This window comes from Ostrea edulis, chromosome 9, assembly GCF_947568905.1.
Source record: "Ostrea edulis chromosome 9, xbOstEdul1.1, whole genome shotgun sequence".
Lineage (NCBI taxonomy): Eukaryota > Metazoa > Mollusca > Bivalvia > Ostreida > Ostreidae > Ostrea > Ostrea edulis.
Window position 1 is genome coordinate 40,393,442 of NC_079172.1, and position 17,301 is coordinate 40,410,742.

Genomic DNA, 17,301 nt, shown 5'->3' on the forward strand with positions numbered 1-17,301 from the left:
AGGGAATGTGTGTGGTGGTGTAAGTCAAATGTGCAATCTCAGGATGATTAACAAAGCCTAAAAGGCTCGTTAGCAGAACACATCAAGTCGTTATATTTAGCTCCCTTCCTCTCTCAGAGTCCGCGATAGGTCACAGGGAGGGGAGAGCGAAACACAGTACAAAATTGTCAATGACCTTTCGGAATCAGATTTTTTTTTCAAATCAACAGTATGAAAACATACTACTATTTTATATTTCAATTCACAATTTCCAAGGATAAATTACAGACTAGGCTTTTGGCATCATTAATCACTGTTCATTATCTTCACCTTTCATAGACGTATTCATATCATCAGTCATCCAAAAACTGAGTGTGGCAGAAAACATCGAAACAAACAAAAATACAATGAAACTGATATCAAAAGTATGCAGGAATTTCTCATTGATAGACTCTCTAATACTGACTATCCTGCATTTGACGACGTTTTCCATCCTTAGTTTGAAATTTTCTGTCATAAAAACCAGTAACATATAACATCAACTGGTCTGCGAGTTAGAAAGCATATGCATGATTCTAACTTACCTTAAGACATTATTCAACCCTCAACTCATCCTTAAATACCACCATGGAAATTGATCAAACCATAATTGTCTGAATGTAAGAAATCCAAAATAAAACCCGTCATTTCAAGCAAAACCTTTCGGAATTAAAGCATTCTAAACATTCTAGAACGGATAGTTCTACAGATGATTCAAATGACTAACATAAAGTCGCTGTTTTTGCATTAAAGGGAAGGGCAACCCAAAAAAATTTCACATGATAAATGATAGGATTAATCATATGATAAAAATTTGTCATACCATCCTGTTGATATATGGCCTGGAGAAGCTTCAGTACTAATTTCAAAACGTCAAAAATTGAAATTCGCGTGATCTATAGAGGCTGCCATGATGTGTAACTCTTTTGTATTCAAGACCACAAAAATCAATAATTTTGACGTTACACAGTCTGTTCCGGTTTTGATGAGATTCTAAGATCATCCACAGGTGCTTGGGTTTAGACCCCCCCCCCCTTACGAATAAGCTACATGAGTTGATTTAATTATTTTTTTCTTGAAAATATTTCTAATGCATCTCAACAACGTCTTGCATACTCATAAAGTCCAAAATAATTTAGAATAAGCCCTTTGAAAGAACACTCTCACTGGTTATTCAAACAGAACTTATGATAACCAGTGAGGGTATTTTTTTATGAGGGCTTATTTTGAATTACATGTATTTTGGACTTAATGGGTATGCAAGACGTTGACATGCATTAGAAATATTTTCAACAAAAAAATCAATTAAATCAACTTGTATAGCTTATTCGGAGGGGGGGGGGGGTCCTGAACCCAAGCACCTGAGAGACCATCAAAGTTGTGCATGTGGTAGATTTTACGAATAAATAGGTTGATGCCTTCCTGGCAAGCAGTTAATTACACTAATGTGAAGGGGAGATATGGGTTTTTTTTTCGAAATTTCCGACTCAACCAAGTCATTTGAAAAGGAAATAATACCTAAACTGTGGATCCATCATTTGCGTAATGACAAGTTGAGGTTCAAGACATTTGCATGAAGAACGTTTACCGTCTGCCTTGTCTTTAACTCAACCGAACGTCTTCTTTTCTCAATTTCTTCTTGCGAAAGAACGGGCTCAATACTATACGGCTCCAAACTTAACTGTTCGTGACTTGTCATGTTTACTGTGTTGCTCATGAAATAAACCGGAATAGACGGTGTGACGTCATAAATTAAACTTCAATGGTCGCTCTCGTAGCGGCGGGTAATTTAAAATACATGATAGATTAATGTTGATTTAATTGTTAATCAAAGTTTTTGTTGTTAAAGACTGTCAATTACGATATCAGTAAGTAATACTTTATTCATAAAAGCAAATATGTGGTTAGGGTTGCCTTTCCCTTTAATCACGAACGACGTTTTCCCAACACATCTCCCGAATAAAGGAATGGCTATTAACCTGCATTTAAATACATTAACATTTCTAATGACAACCATTTTACTATATTCTCAGACTTCCTATCTTGTTTAAGTCAATAAACAGTACGAATATTGATCATCAAAATTGGTACCGTATAAGTTTTACATACATTTGAGATATTTTAAGCCAACACTATCTTCTCATTAAACAAAGTAATATCGTTGACGTCTGCATGTCATTTTGGTATGAAAATGTAAAGATAAAATGCAATGATTAATATCATAACTCCTATAAGGAATGAAAAATTAGAAGTTAGGCAAGCATGGACCCCTACACATACCAGATGTGGGATCATGTTACTAGGAGGAGCAAGCATCCCCTGTCGAACCTCACACCCGCCGTGATCCCTATACATATGTATCTTCATCAATGCAATATCAAGACTTGGTATTCATTACAACATTAAAACATTCAAAGCGGGAAGAAATGTACTTCAGTATTTTATTTTGAACTTTAAAATTCCTTACACTGATCTAAAATATTTCATTAAACTACACATCAATTGTCTTTGGCAGTTTTATGGGGATTTCTGCGACATGGATAAATTTTAATTTATCAAAGTAAACAAACCGTGAAATATCGTACAGATATGCCAGGACGAAGTGATTATCTCAACAATACGTCTCGCTCATTCCAAACTAGCACATTTTTTCTCACTTTAAAGAGCACTTTAGCCTTAAGGTATATCTTGTGACTATCCATTAGCTATACATAACACCCTTTTAGAATGTACTGATACTCTGCCATCAATGCAAGAACTTCTTACAAATGTAAAACTTATACGGTACCAATTTTGATACACCATATGCGCATTTCGACAAATAATGTCTCTTCAGCGATGCTCAACTGAAATGTTTGAAATCCGAAATAACAATAAAATGTCAGCAATGAAATAATTTAGATTTTTGTCCAAGAATGCGATTTTATACCAAAAACTGAATGCTATCATAATTCAATTCTGTATAGACATGATATGCTTTATCTTTTACCTATTTACATATGTGTCAGATAGAACGCTAAACGGTGCTGCATGTCAAAGATCACAACGGTCTTGGCACGAAAAAGATCATTCATTGGTTTTCGATATATAGTACACTGCAAAGCGTCTGGGGATTTCAAAACTTATCATATTCCATTTATGTAACCGCCGTAAAATGACTTAGATATTGCTAAAATGGCAATAAACCCAATTCAATTTATCTTTCTTTCAACACTGTTGGAATTCCCATTTTCAAGAATTCTTCTCCTTTATTAACTAACCTGTTTTGCATCATTATGATGTAGAATATATTTGAAAGCTTCTACAACAGAAGAAAAATTTCTTGTCGTGGCCGTCAATTCGGCATTGAGATATATTGACGACGTTTTATCTGTTACTATTATTCAACTTCATTCATTTGTTAATTTGATCCATCCGAGTGACCTAAAAATAAAAGACATTACAGACTCTTCCTCATATGTGTCATATATTTGGATCCTTTACTGAGCATAGAGGTTAACAGCAAACACTACTGAACGAAATAACACTGAGTGTCATTTTTGCTGACAACTGCAGATACCTACTGATATATTTACTGTTGGTATTGACCATTTCAGTGGGTGCTGAAAAATGTTATCATATTAATTTTGACTACGGATTACTCAGTTTACCTGACTAAGATATAGATCGCACGGCGGGTGTGATCAGTCAATACGGGGTACTCTTCCTTGCTCTTCCTTGGCCCCTGATCCCACCTCATATGTGTACAAACACAGCTATATAACAAAAAAATCTTACGATTAAAATTCGCTCATATATCCCTCAATTTATATAATCCCCGCCAAGTGCTGTAGATAATGATATCAAATTCTAGTTTTAGTACTAGTATTAGCTTTATCAAAGGAAAACGTGAAGATAACAAACAGTGATCAATCATATAATGCATACAACTTTAAGATTAAGGCAAACACGTACCACTGGACATACCAGAGGTGATATTAAGTGTCTAGGAGGAGTAAGAATCACCCGTCGGCCGGTAACACCCACCGTGAGCCTTACATCGTGATCAGGTAAACGGAATAACCCAACGTCAAAATCAGTGCCGAAACAACATCATTTAACAATATTTGAATTCTTGCCAAGGAAGATCCGTGCCCTTTTGAAAACATAATTTATTTCACACACAGAGAAAGGAACAGTTATTGGTTAACTGGAGCAATAATATTTTTTTATTTGTAATATTTATTCAACTGTCACATTTTATATCAATTAATATATCACATATTCATCTATATACACATACACTTCCCCATACATATACGTACATGTACATGTATACACCAACACAGAGCTAGAAGATATGTACATGCGTTAATGTGAAAGACGTTTTAAACATAGAAGAAAAAGAACAGAAAAAAGAAGAAAGGAAAGAAAAGAGGAGAGAAAATTAAATAAATGAAAAAATACATAATAATATAAATGGGGCACATGTTCATTTCTCGAGGGTAGGGCTAGTAAGCAAAAATTAGTTTTCTAATAAAAACATTAATGAATACATATAAATTATAACATATCAAAAATATACTGCCACTTGTTTTTAAACTCTGTATATTTTGCCTACGGATAACTCTGTTTACTTGATAAGGATATAGGTATCACGGTTGGTGTGACCGGGGATGCTTATTCTTCCTATGCACCTTATCCCACCTCTGGTGTGTCCAGGGGTCCGTGTTTGCCCAACTATCTATTTTGTAGTGCTTATAGGAGTTATGAGATTGATCATCGTTCGTTATATTCACCATTCATTTGCATTGTTTTAACAATAACTATATGCTGTCATGAGACAGTAATACCCGCACGTAGGTGTTTGCCTTTAAATATACTCTACGTCCAAATGGGTAATCCGGGGATTGACTACCCCCCCCCCCCTTTCTGTGAGACATCTTTGTAGTTTTTTTTTAAAATATAATACTGCTCATATTTGCAGGCAATTATTTTTAATGCAAGGTGAAGATAACGAACAGTGATCAATCACATAACTCTTATAAGCAATACAAAATAGATACTTGGGCAAACACGGATACCTGGACACACCAGAGGTGGGAGCAGGTGACTAGGAGGAGTAAGCATCCCCTGTTGACCGGTCACACCCGCCGTGAGCCCTGTATCCTGATTAGATAAACGGAGTTATCCGCAGTCAAAGTCAGTGTGCCAAGAACGGCTTAACAATCGGTATGAAATACGTCAGACAACATTTGACCCAATGCAAGAACTAGATCGTTATAACGACCGTAAAATTTTCGAAATGCTGACTTCAATCGAGACTGTTGAAATCCCTGTACCATCAACTTGTTTGTCAGTAGCTTACCTCGATTTAAAAACTGACTATACCCAGAACAAGCTCTTGCATATCGAATCAGTTGAAATATATAAACACCATATGCAGGTGATAATGGAATATTGCTACACAAATATGGGAAGTTGACGATGGAGAAGCTGAAATCATCCCGTTTGTCATTCAATTGAGTTGTCAGTTTGCCGTTAATGTCTACTTTCAATAAAATATCTAAGTATGAAGCAGAAGTGGACGACTCTGTGGTGGCCTTTATTTCGAGCTCACAGGGATATATCAAATCGACATATGAATGAAAGCTATCATTGTTAATAGACAAAACGTCATCGATATATCTAAAAGTCGAATTGAAGGTCACAGCGAGAGATATTTTCTTCTCACGTAGAAGTTTTCGAATAAATTATGACTATAAAAACAGGTCAGCTAACAAAGTACAATGTACAAGTTAAGTAAAGGATTAACTAGCACTGGATGATACACGTATATTTATTTTTATCGATTCATTTTTTTTATTTCTGGAACCCCATCCCTTTTTATATCGCTGAATCCTATAATGTTTAACTAGCAAAGAAGCCACAGTATCGGTCATCTATCTGTGTGTTGCAAGTACTTAGTGCAGACAGCTATCATGCTGAATCCCGTGAAGGAAAGGGCTATAGACTTCCTTTGGAAGGACGTACATACTCATGTTGCGTCGCTTGTAGAGACCCACATCTTGAAGAGTGACCTTGGCTTTTGATCTTGACCCCATCTTTTAAGGTCAACCACCTAAGACCTTGTGGAGGAGAAAGTGATCTTGACCTTGACCCACTTTCAAGGTAATTCAAGGTCAACAATCCTAGAATACCATGTGACTACTCCTAAAGATGTAGATGGAGCTTTCTGATAGAAAACGTCATTTTTCGGCCCCTATTTGCCCCCTGGGGCCAATATGAAAATTCCAAAACCTTATTGCACATCTACAGAACAGGACTATTCAGCTTCTTGAATATCATGTGACTATTCCTAAAGATGTAGATGGAGTTTAAATGACAAGCTTTGTGATAGAAAACGTCATTTTTCGGCCCCTATTTACCCCCTGGAGCCAATATGAAAATTCCAAAACCTTATTACACATCTACATGACTTTGCTATTCAGCTCCCAGAATATCATTTGGATTGAGCTGTAAATGTTTTAGTGACAACAACCGGGACAGACCGGGATAAAAATAATATACCCGAACTTTCTTTAGAAAGGTGGGTACAATAAAATTTCTATCATGATTCTTTCTTCAATAATTTATATTAAAGTTAGCACAGGGTGGCTTTCGTCCTTACTTGAAAATATATAATTCTTAATTATCAAAGTTATCAAATTTTCTACTTTATGAGCAGTCTTGTTCGTATATTTTCCAAATAATGTTGTTCTGTCCAAAGATAAATATAATTATAATGATAATCCTATCCTTCATTTAAACAGGATAGCACAATTAGTTTAAAACTAGTTTACATTGTGATCCTGAAAAAATATACACAGACAGCAGTATTATACAAATACAATATAAAATAGTATATAAAAGTATGTTGTATACATACATGCACGCTATTTACGTATAAAACCGGAAGTAAATAAATAAACAAAAAATAATAATAAAACTGAAAATAATAAAAAAAAAAAAAAAAAACAAATATATGTGGTTTTATTTTCTCGAATGAAAAGTATTTCTAAGATAAGCGGATTTAAAAGTTTCTAATGCTGGATAATATTTTAAATATTCTGGCATATTATTCAATAACTGCGAACTGTGAATTGTAAAAGATCTTCTAAAATATTGTGTCTTTGCTCTCTGCATATGTAATGAATTACTTTGACTTAATCTGGTAGCCCTACTGCTAAGTTCATGAACATACTGAAAAACATCTAAATAATCGGGGGTTAGACCATGTAAAACTTTGAAGACAAGAATATTCCATTATCACCTGCATATGGTGTTTATATCTTCAACTGATTCGATACGCAAGAGCTTGTTCTGTGTATAGTCAGTTTTTAAATCGAGGCAAGCAACTGACAAACAAGTTGATCATACAGGGATTTCAACAGTCTCGATAAAAGTCAGCATTTCGAAAATTCTATGGTCGTTATAACGATCTATTTCGTCAATACAACATATAATTGGGTCAAATGCTGTCTGACGTATTTCATACCGATTCTTAGGCCGTTCTTGGCACACTGAATTTGACTACGAATAACTCCGTTTACCTGATCAGGATATAGGGCTCACGGCGGGTGTGACCGGTCGACATGGGATGCTTCCTCCTCCTAGGCACCTGATCCTACCTCTGGTGTGTCCAGGGGTCCGTGTTTGCCTAACTATCTATATTGTATTGCTTATAGGAGTTATGAGATTGATCACTGTTCATTATCTCCGCCTTTCATAGTTCTATATACAAAGTAGTCTGACAGAGGCATCCATCGAAGTTGCTGCATCATTTCTGTTGTGGGTGTATAAACATTGTTATTTAAAATTACTCTAACAGCTCGCATTTGAAGTTTGCATAATTTGTAAAGACGGTCCTTGTTTTTCGTCGTTAAAATTGAGAAAACAAATTGTATTAAAAATGTTCACTAATAATTCAGTTGACAAGGACTACCGTAATCTAGATAACACACCTATTTTGCATGCAAGTTTTTTGGATAACATTTCACCATGTTCAGACCACGTGAGACATCTGTCAATATAAACACCAAGTAGTTATGCACATGATACATTTTCGATGGCGATGTTGTCCACTTTTATCGAAAGTTTTCTAAAAAAAAATTAATCTTTTTTTCTGTATTAATTATCAAGCACTGCGTTTTCTTGATATTGATTGTAAGTTTGTTTTTATCCATCCATTCCAAAGTATTCTTAAGATCCACATGTAATTTGTTTTCTATAACATCTATACTTTTATCCGAGACATCTTGGGTTGTATCGTCCACATACATATGGGCTGCAGAGTATTGTAAGCAATCTGGATACTCATTTACATATAGAATAAAAATCAAAGGACCAAGTATTGATCCTTGAGGTACTCCTATTGTAATATCTAATTTGTCGGACTGAATTCCATTCCATCTAACACATTGTGATCTATTTGTCAAATAAGAATTAAACCAATTGTATGAATTTTCACCTATTCTAAAAGTCAGTAGTTTGTGAAGTAATATGTCGTAATTTACCGTGTCAAAAACTTTACTTAGATCTACAAATAAGACACCTGTAAGTTTTCCATTGCCAACCATTTATTTCGTAACCATTTTTCAATTATACCATGAAGAGCTGTTTCGCATGAATGCTTAGGTCTAAAACCAGACTGTTTTTCATTGATAAGATTGTGACGTATTAGGTATTCGTAAAAATAATTGTGAATATCCTTTCAATAATTTTGCTGAGAATAGGAAGAACAGATACTGGACCAAAAACTTTTCACCAGTTTTATACAGTGGGGTAACCCGAGCATTTTTTCCACTCATCAATAAACACATTCGACTTAACTGAACAATTCATGGTATGTGTTAAAATATCTCCTATTACATGCATGCTAATTTTTAGAAGTTTAACAGAAACATCGTCTAAACCTGCAGATTTTGAGTTAGACATAGACACAACCTCAGAAATAACAAAGTGCTCGTTAATCAGAGGTATTGAAAATAAACCTTTCGGAATCTGTTGGTTAACAATGGGTAAAATATTGTCAAATGTAGCTGCATATTTGTGTGCGATATTAGTGAACAAGTCATTAAATTTATTTGTAATTTTGTGAAGGCGAGTGCTTGTCTACTTCTGAGTGTGATGTTGAGGACTGACTTCGCTTCCATTCTAAACTTGCATAAAAGTCACTCTTCAATGTCATTCCAAATCGCCTTTACTAGATAACACTCAGCAACTAGATGTTCAATTGATTCAATTACATTATTGCAGAAACAACATCTTGAAGATTTTTTAATATTAAGTTGATACAAATATGAATTTGTGGGAACTATTCTATGTAAAATTTGGAACTGCAACCAATGAAGTTTTGATTCATGTGTGACTTTGAAGGGGTGTTCAAAAATTTTGCTCCATTCACTAGAATTGAAATGGTATCCATATCAATTCCATTTCAATGTTGAAGTACTTGTTTCTTTCTTACTATCAATGAGAATACCATACATATCTTTACATCCTTTCATATTGGTGTAGAATATTCTCATAGAGCTATGCATAATTGGTCCATATGAAAGCATCGTGTCATTTTATTTTCTATTTAAAAAACCTGTCCATCACTGCCCGTTTCAGACCACAATATTCACCACAATTTGTTTTTACGTGGTTTTTTTTAAAGGTATCGATGCTTGCAAAATCATATCTAAGTCAAATAAATCACTTATGAAATTAAAACCAGCATAAAAAAGACAGAGGACTTGCCCATAGTGATTCTTGGGTTATACCATATGTGTCCTTGAAATATATTTGTATGTTGTTCTATATGACATATTTCAAGCCAACTTCTAAAGATGTCATTCTAAGAAATGTTTGTTATTCTCTTACATAATTGTACAGTAAAGTCTGGACCCATTTACCAAAGATTTTTAATATCTGTATGTAATTGTGTTTTAAGTAAGTTTACCCACTTTGAATCTGAATGAATTTATCTTTTTATTCAACTTGATTTTAATGCTAAAAATAAACTCGGAATAATCAACCACTCTAAGGCCACTATCTCAGTAATCTTGAATGAGAGTATTTTTTATGTTGTGGATTTTACTTCTCCAAAGAAAAAGATAAATTTCATCTTCGAATATTTTTACAATTTCTGATGGTTATTGGGTAGAATAAGTATCAAGTGGTTTAGTTTAGGGATAATTAGTGTTTTAATTACAGTTACTACTAATGGGAGTTAATTTTCGTCATGTCCATTGATTTAATATTTTTTAATATCATTTTAACTTCGGTAGATAGTTGATATTGATCATGTTATTTAAATACACTAAAAAATTAATCCCTAAAAGATCAAAAGTGGTTATTCCAATCAAACTTCCACGTAGAATGATGATATACATCTTCTGAGATTGATTTTTTTACTACCAACCCCTATCATTTTTGTTTTCTAAAACTTTATTTTAAGCCCTAATAATCTTGCAAAGTAGTTTAATTCTCTAAGAATCCCGTCCATAGATTCGGGTGATCGATCAGAGATTAGTGATGTATCGTCTGCATATTGTGAACTCTTGTACTCTTCTCCTTCTATCATTATGCCTTTTATATCTTTATTTTTACGAATTAAAATACCCAAAATTTCAGCACACAATAGGAAAATATATGGGAATATAGGATTTCCCTGTCTACAGCCTCTTTCTGGATTTCTGGATTGATGTAATTAGATTTAATTCCATTCTGTATGACACAGGATTTAATTTTACTATAAAAAGCCTCTATCCAGTTTTTGACGGAGGTTCCAAAGTTGAACAACAGGCCAAAGGGTCACATCGCTCACCTGAATCACCTTGGCTCATATTTAAAGATTTTCCTTACATATTTGTATGTAAAACTGTGATCCCCCCTTGTGACCCCATCCTACCCCTGATGGTCATGATTTTAACAAACTGAAATCTGAAATATCTCAGAAAGCTTTTTTTTTACTCATATGGAGACGTCACCAAGACCGGTGAAGGGCTTCAAATTTAGGTATATGCTCGGCGCTTACGGCCATTGAGCAGTGAGGGTTCTTTAGCGTGCCACACCTACTGTGACACGGGTCATCCATTTTTTAAGTTATCTCCGAGGACCCGTGACATTCACACCTGATGCTGAGCGTTTGGCGATGGAACTGTCACTACCTTTTTTTACGACTTAGGTCTGTCGCGGCCGGGATTTGAACCCCGGGCTTTCTGCATACGGGGCGAACGCTCTAACCTCTTGGCCACCGCGGGGGTTCTTAAGAAGATTTTTAAAGATTTTTCTTATGCATTTGTATGTAAAACTTCGATCCGCTATTGTGGCCTCATCAAACCCCCGGTGCCATGATTTTTTTTTATATATAATTTATTTATTTTTTTGGTTACATACAATACATCAAACACTTACACAAACATACCTTTCATACATGAATACATCACCCTGTGGTTTAAGTTACTTGCTGTACAATAGTGAAAGTAATAATAATAACAATAATACATGTACTAAAAATAATGACAAGTACATGTAGTAATAATTAATCAATTGCAAAAATATTTTCCCACTTCATCCATATTTTATCAAAGTTATGTATTTTAAATGCTTGAATTGCAGCATATTTCTCTACATGATATTTAAACTTTGTGACATAGTAACCCAACAAGATTTGGTTCTTTATTCTGTATTAAACAGATAAATATGTATTGTTTAGCATATAGAATTATAAAGTTTATGGCTTTATTATTTAAAGACAGTGGAATTTCACCAAATATTATATTTGACACATTAAAACCAATTCTTTCTGAAATTTTTTTATATATATGAAGACTTAACTCACTCCACAATGTTTGGATCCTATTACACGAAGTAAAAATATGTGTTATTGTTTCAATATTACTTGTACAAAATCTACAGAGATCATCTGTTTTAACACTAATATTTTTCAAATAATAACCAACAGGAAGAATTCTATGTAAAATTCTAAACTGTAGCCACTGAACAGAAGAATCACTTGATGTTTTGAAAAAATTTTAAACACATCTTGCACTGAAATATTATCTACTCCATATGAAGATAGTTCAGTTTTCCACTTGCCCATAGAAGTTGGGATATCTTCTTTTGCATTTAAAATATTGTAAATAATATTAGAACATCTTTCATGTAATAAAACTGGTTCAAAAAATATAGGCATACATGGATTAACATTTTGTTTGGTTGAGTGTCTATCAATTGACAGACATTTTAAATATTTTGAAATTGCAGTAATAATGCTATTGTATTTCATTACACATACTTCTTGAAGATTGTATAAACACTGAAATTTTTCTATGGTATGGAAGTTACAATCAGTATCAAAAAAATCTTGAACAGCTTTAATCCCCTTTTCATACCATTTCTCATAAAAAACAGGTTTTCCCGCAATTCTAATATCAGAATTGTACCACACTGGAATATTATGAAAATTATTTTAATATTTGGAAGATTTTGACTAGTCTTCAAATAAAAAAAAACCAAGCATTAAAAACATCCTTCCAAAAAACATTGCTTCTAACACATAATTGTTCCACAATAAAACTATCTCCAAAGTCATATAATTTCTTTAAAATATCATTTCCATACATGGCAAAAAAAATATTCATCCATGGTTTCTGACAGTTGGACCTAGTAAGCCTTTTAATCCAAGAGCATTTCAATGATGTAATAAAGTTGCTTATATCAACCATCTTGATACCACCCGATAAATAGTCTTGTGTTATCACAGACCTCTTAACTTTATCTACACTAGATTTGCATAGGAATTCAAAAATAATTTTGTATAAATAAGAGATTGTTTCTTTCTTTGGAGTAGGAAGTGATATAAACAAATGATTCAATTTTGGAATAAGCAAGGTTTTAATGACAGTAGCCCGCCCAATGGGAGTAAGAATCCTTCTTTTCCACTGTTCAGTAAGAGCAACGATTTTTGGTATTTGAATTCCAAAATTTATATCTTCAATTTCTGTAAGGTCAACTGAAAAATTAATACCCAATAAATTAAAAGTTGTTGATCCCCAATCTAATTTCCATATTGTATGGTGAAAAACTTGATCTGAAATTTTTTTTGAACCAATCCAAACAATTTTTGTTTTAGAAGAATTAATCCTTAGACCAGAAAAACTGGGGGAAAATTCTATCGTATCTAGAGCTGCAAAAAGCGATTCAGGTGAACCGTCAAGGGCTAGTGAAGAATCATCTGCATATTGCGATATTTTGTGTTCTGTGTTTTCTATACATATGCCTTTTATACTTTTGTTTTGTTTAATTAATATTGCAAGAATTTCTGCACATAGGATGAATAAATAAGGTGCAATGGGATCACCCTGCCTACATCCCCTTTGTATATCAAACTGTTCAGATAAAAAGCCACTCTATAAAACTGAGGCTCTGAAATTTGTGTTTAAGATTTTTATCCATTGATTAAAGTTTTCCCCAAAACCAAAATTCTTTAAAACTTTATATATGAATGACCATGACATTGAGTCGAAGACCTTTTCGAAATCAATGAGAACTAGAAGGCCTGGGATATTATTTCTTTCAGTGTATGACATAATATCATAGATAAATCGAGTATTCTCCCCTATATATCTACCTTTTAAAAAACCAGACTGTGTATCGGATATTATATAATCCAAAACTTGTTTAATTCTAAAGCTGAGACAACCAGATATAATTTTGTATAATACATTTAAAAGTGTAATTGGTCGCCAGTTTTTTAAAAACTGTCTTGGTTTATCCCCTTCAGGTAAGCATGAAATGATTCCTAGTCTTTGCGAAATAGGAAGTTCCCTCTTATGATATATACAATTAATAGCTCTAACAACATAATATTTAATGTCATTCCAAAAAAATTTAAAGAATTCAGTTGTATAACCATCGCTACCCGGGGATTTGTTGTTTTTCATATTTTTTAATACTTTAAGAACCTCTGCTTCTTCAATATCATCCTCCAGTTTTTTGGTTACATGTGTATCTAACTTAGGAGAATTGTAATCTGAGATGATGCTTTCCAGGTCGACATTAATTAAGTTAAAATCATTATTAGTATATAAGGCTTCATAATATTTCTTGACACCTTCTAATATATCTGACTGTTTGTAAATTATACCAGTATCCAACTGAATTTATTTGATAGTTTTATTTAAATAATTTCGGGATTCTAAATTACAAAAGTATTTTGAAGGTTTTTCCCCTTCCTCTATCCAACGTGCACGAGATCTTATCATGTGACCTTGTAGCTTTTCTTTTCTAATGTTTTCAAGAGCTGCTCTCTTCTCATCTAGAATATCAAAATCAATAAGAGAGTCAGACTCTAAAATTTCAATTTCATCTAAAAGTTTCTTTTCTTTGATGTCTTTTTCTCTTTTCTTAAATGCTGAGTATCATATAGTAATTCCCCTAATTTCCATCATTAAAACTTCCAGAAATAAACTTTCATCAATATCGTTTTTGCACTGAAAATTTATATTATCTATGTTATCCAAATATTGGCTAGTAACAGATTGAATAGTTTCTTTGACCTTCATAACATATTTTTTGTCTGTTAATAAATTGTTATTAAATTTCCAAAGGCCACGCCCTCTTGTAAAGGGATTAAATTTTAATTCAAGAATAACAACAGAATGATCAGATCTATATCCTGGCTTTATGGTACAGTTTTCAACCAAATTTGACAAACTATCAGATACAAGAAAGTAAGGCAACTTTGTTTTAAGGGATTTTTTTTCCGCCATGTATAAGCTTTTTTATCTGGATTTAGCACTCTGTAGTAATCTAAAAGTTGTAGATCGTCCATGATTTCTAGAACTTTAGCACGTGCTTTGGGATTATTGATTCCACAATAGTTATAAGTATCCAGTGAAGGGTTTAATGTGAGGTTAAAGTCACCACATAGAATAAAATATTCATTGTCATATTCCAAGAAAATATTTCGTACATTTTCGTAAAATTGAGGGTTATCAGTATTAGGCCCGTATATATTAATAAGAGTTACTTTGTTCTCTTCAACTGTCATATCAAGTGCAAGTAAATTACCTTCACAATCCCTTTTTACACCATGAATTTTAAACTCAAAGTTATTATTGAACAAGATGCACACACCCCTTGAGTTTGACATATAAGAATTAAAAATACATTTGTATCCCCACTGTGATTCAATATATGGTTCACATTCAGAAATAAAATGAGTATCTTGTAGACATATAATAGAAAAACGCTTTTGTTTCAAGTAATTAATAACATCTTTACGTTTAGATGGAGTTGCCAGCCCCTGACAGTTCACTGTGGCTATTGAAATATTTTCAGACAACGACATCGCAGAAAAATAAGTAAAACAACTAAACATCTAGGCATTTTCAGCAAGTAACTTACCCGTCCATTGTTTACCCATTCACACACACTAACACTCACATAATAACACAAACACATGTAAACAATTTGTATCAGTTCGATGATCCCGATCCCGGTCCTGTCGCTCATCAGATACTGGTATTTCAAACCCGATCCAAATTTGTTGCTCCCGCATGGAAATTTAAAGTTTGTTTAGCTTTCTACAGGGTAACAGGCTGTGTCCATAATATCGAACTTGTGTCGAACACCTTTCTGGTCCAACCCGAAAATTTTTCCGTTGTAATACCAGGCACTCTGGATTTTCTCTTGATCTCTTAGTAATTGAGAGTTCATCTGTGTTATATGATCGAACATCTTGAAGCATTTTTTGACTTCTCCCTTAGACCTGTTTCGAATAACTGTAATTTTAGATTCTGAGTTTTTGAATTTTGCAATTACTGGTCTGATTTTTCCTTTCGCCCCTGGAATTCTGTGAATGGCTAAAATATCAGCGGGGTCGATGGTCACTTTCGCTGCTTCCTTCATTATGACGCACAGTTCTTCTCGAAGGTTTTCCATCCTAGAAATTTTATATTGTTTTTCTGAGAATACTGCTGGTTGTGATTAGCGAGGGTCAACGCTGATTCCGTCAGGGATCGATATCTTTTCATCGTGCTCTGTAATGATCTCAATTCTTTAAGGTGTTCTTGAAACTTCTCTCTTATGTTTATTAAGTCCATATTCACCCCATCTTCAATTTCTTTAGTTTTCGACACAAACGTTTTTACTTTTTGGTCGACTCTGCTTTCAAATTCGTCTTTCACCTGAGCTTTTACGCTTTCAATTACTTCTTTTGTTAGTGTCTCTTTAACATCCGAGATGATTTCATTTTTTATTTCTCCCTTCATTTCTGACATAATCGCTGCGGGGCCATGATTTTAACAAACTTGAATCTACATTATATCAGAAAGCTTTCATATCGATCTCAGCTTTTCTGGCTCATTGGTTCTTGAGAAGAAATTTTTTAAAGATTTCCCCTATATATTTGTATGCAAAATTTTAATGCCCTATTGTGGCCTCATCCAACCCCTAGGGGCCATGATTTTAACAAACTTGAATTTGCATTATGTCAAGAAGCTTTTGTGTAAATCTCAGCTTGTCTGGCTTAGTGGTTCTTGAAAAAAAGATTTTTGAAAATTTATTCTATATTTGTATGTAAAACTTTGATCCCCTATTGTGGCTCAATCATACCTCGTGGGCATGATTTGAACAAACTTGAATCTGCATTATGTCAGAAAGCTTTCATGTAAATATCAGCTTTTTTGGCTCAGTGTTTCTTGAGAAAAAGATTGATCAAGGTTTGTTATAGTCACTTTTTCTATATAGGAGAAACAAAAAGAAATGTACTAAAATTAGGAGTTTTGGAACCCCAGGGTTTTGACTCTTTTACATATGCATTTTAATACATATGTCTTGCATAATTGCGCTCCTTTGTTAGCTTACTTCCAGGACATCGGCAAAGGTGCAGCAGGTGCGGCGGTCTCCGCCCTAATAATTTTGTCCACAAAATAAAAACAAAATTCAAAATTATAGAATTTGTAACGGCGAGTATAACGGCGATATGTTGTCAATGGAGCGGTAGAGTGCGAAACTATTATTCACACAGACGCAAAAGGGGATGTACATGTATGTCTATATGTCTGTACCTTCTCTCATACATATATCTAACTCACGTTCGATTATATTGCACTGATAATCCTTTCTAAAAGGGGGACTTCTCTCATGATGTTGAATTTTGGCAATATCAAATCCAATTTAAAGTTTGGTATTGTTTGTTATCGTCTATCCGTTTTTCTAGCTAGTTTTGATTTCTTTTAAAATTACATAATCATCCAAAAAGCAAACACT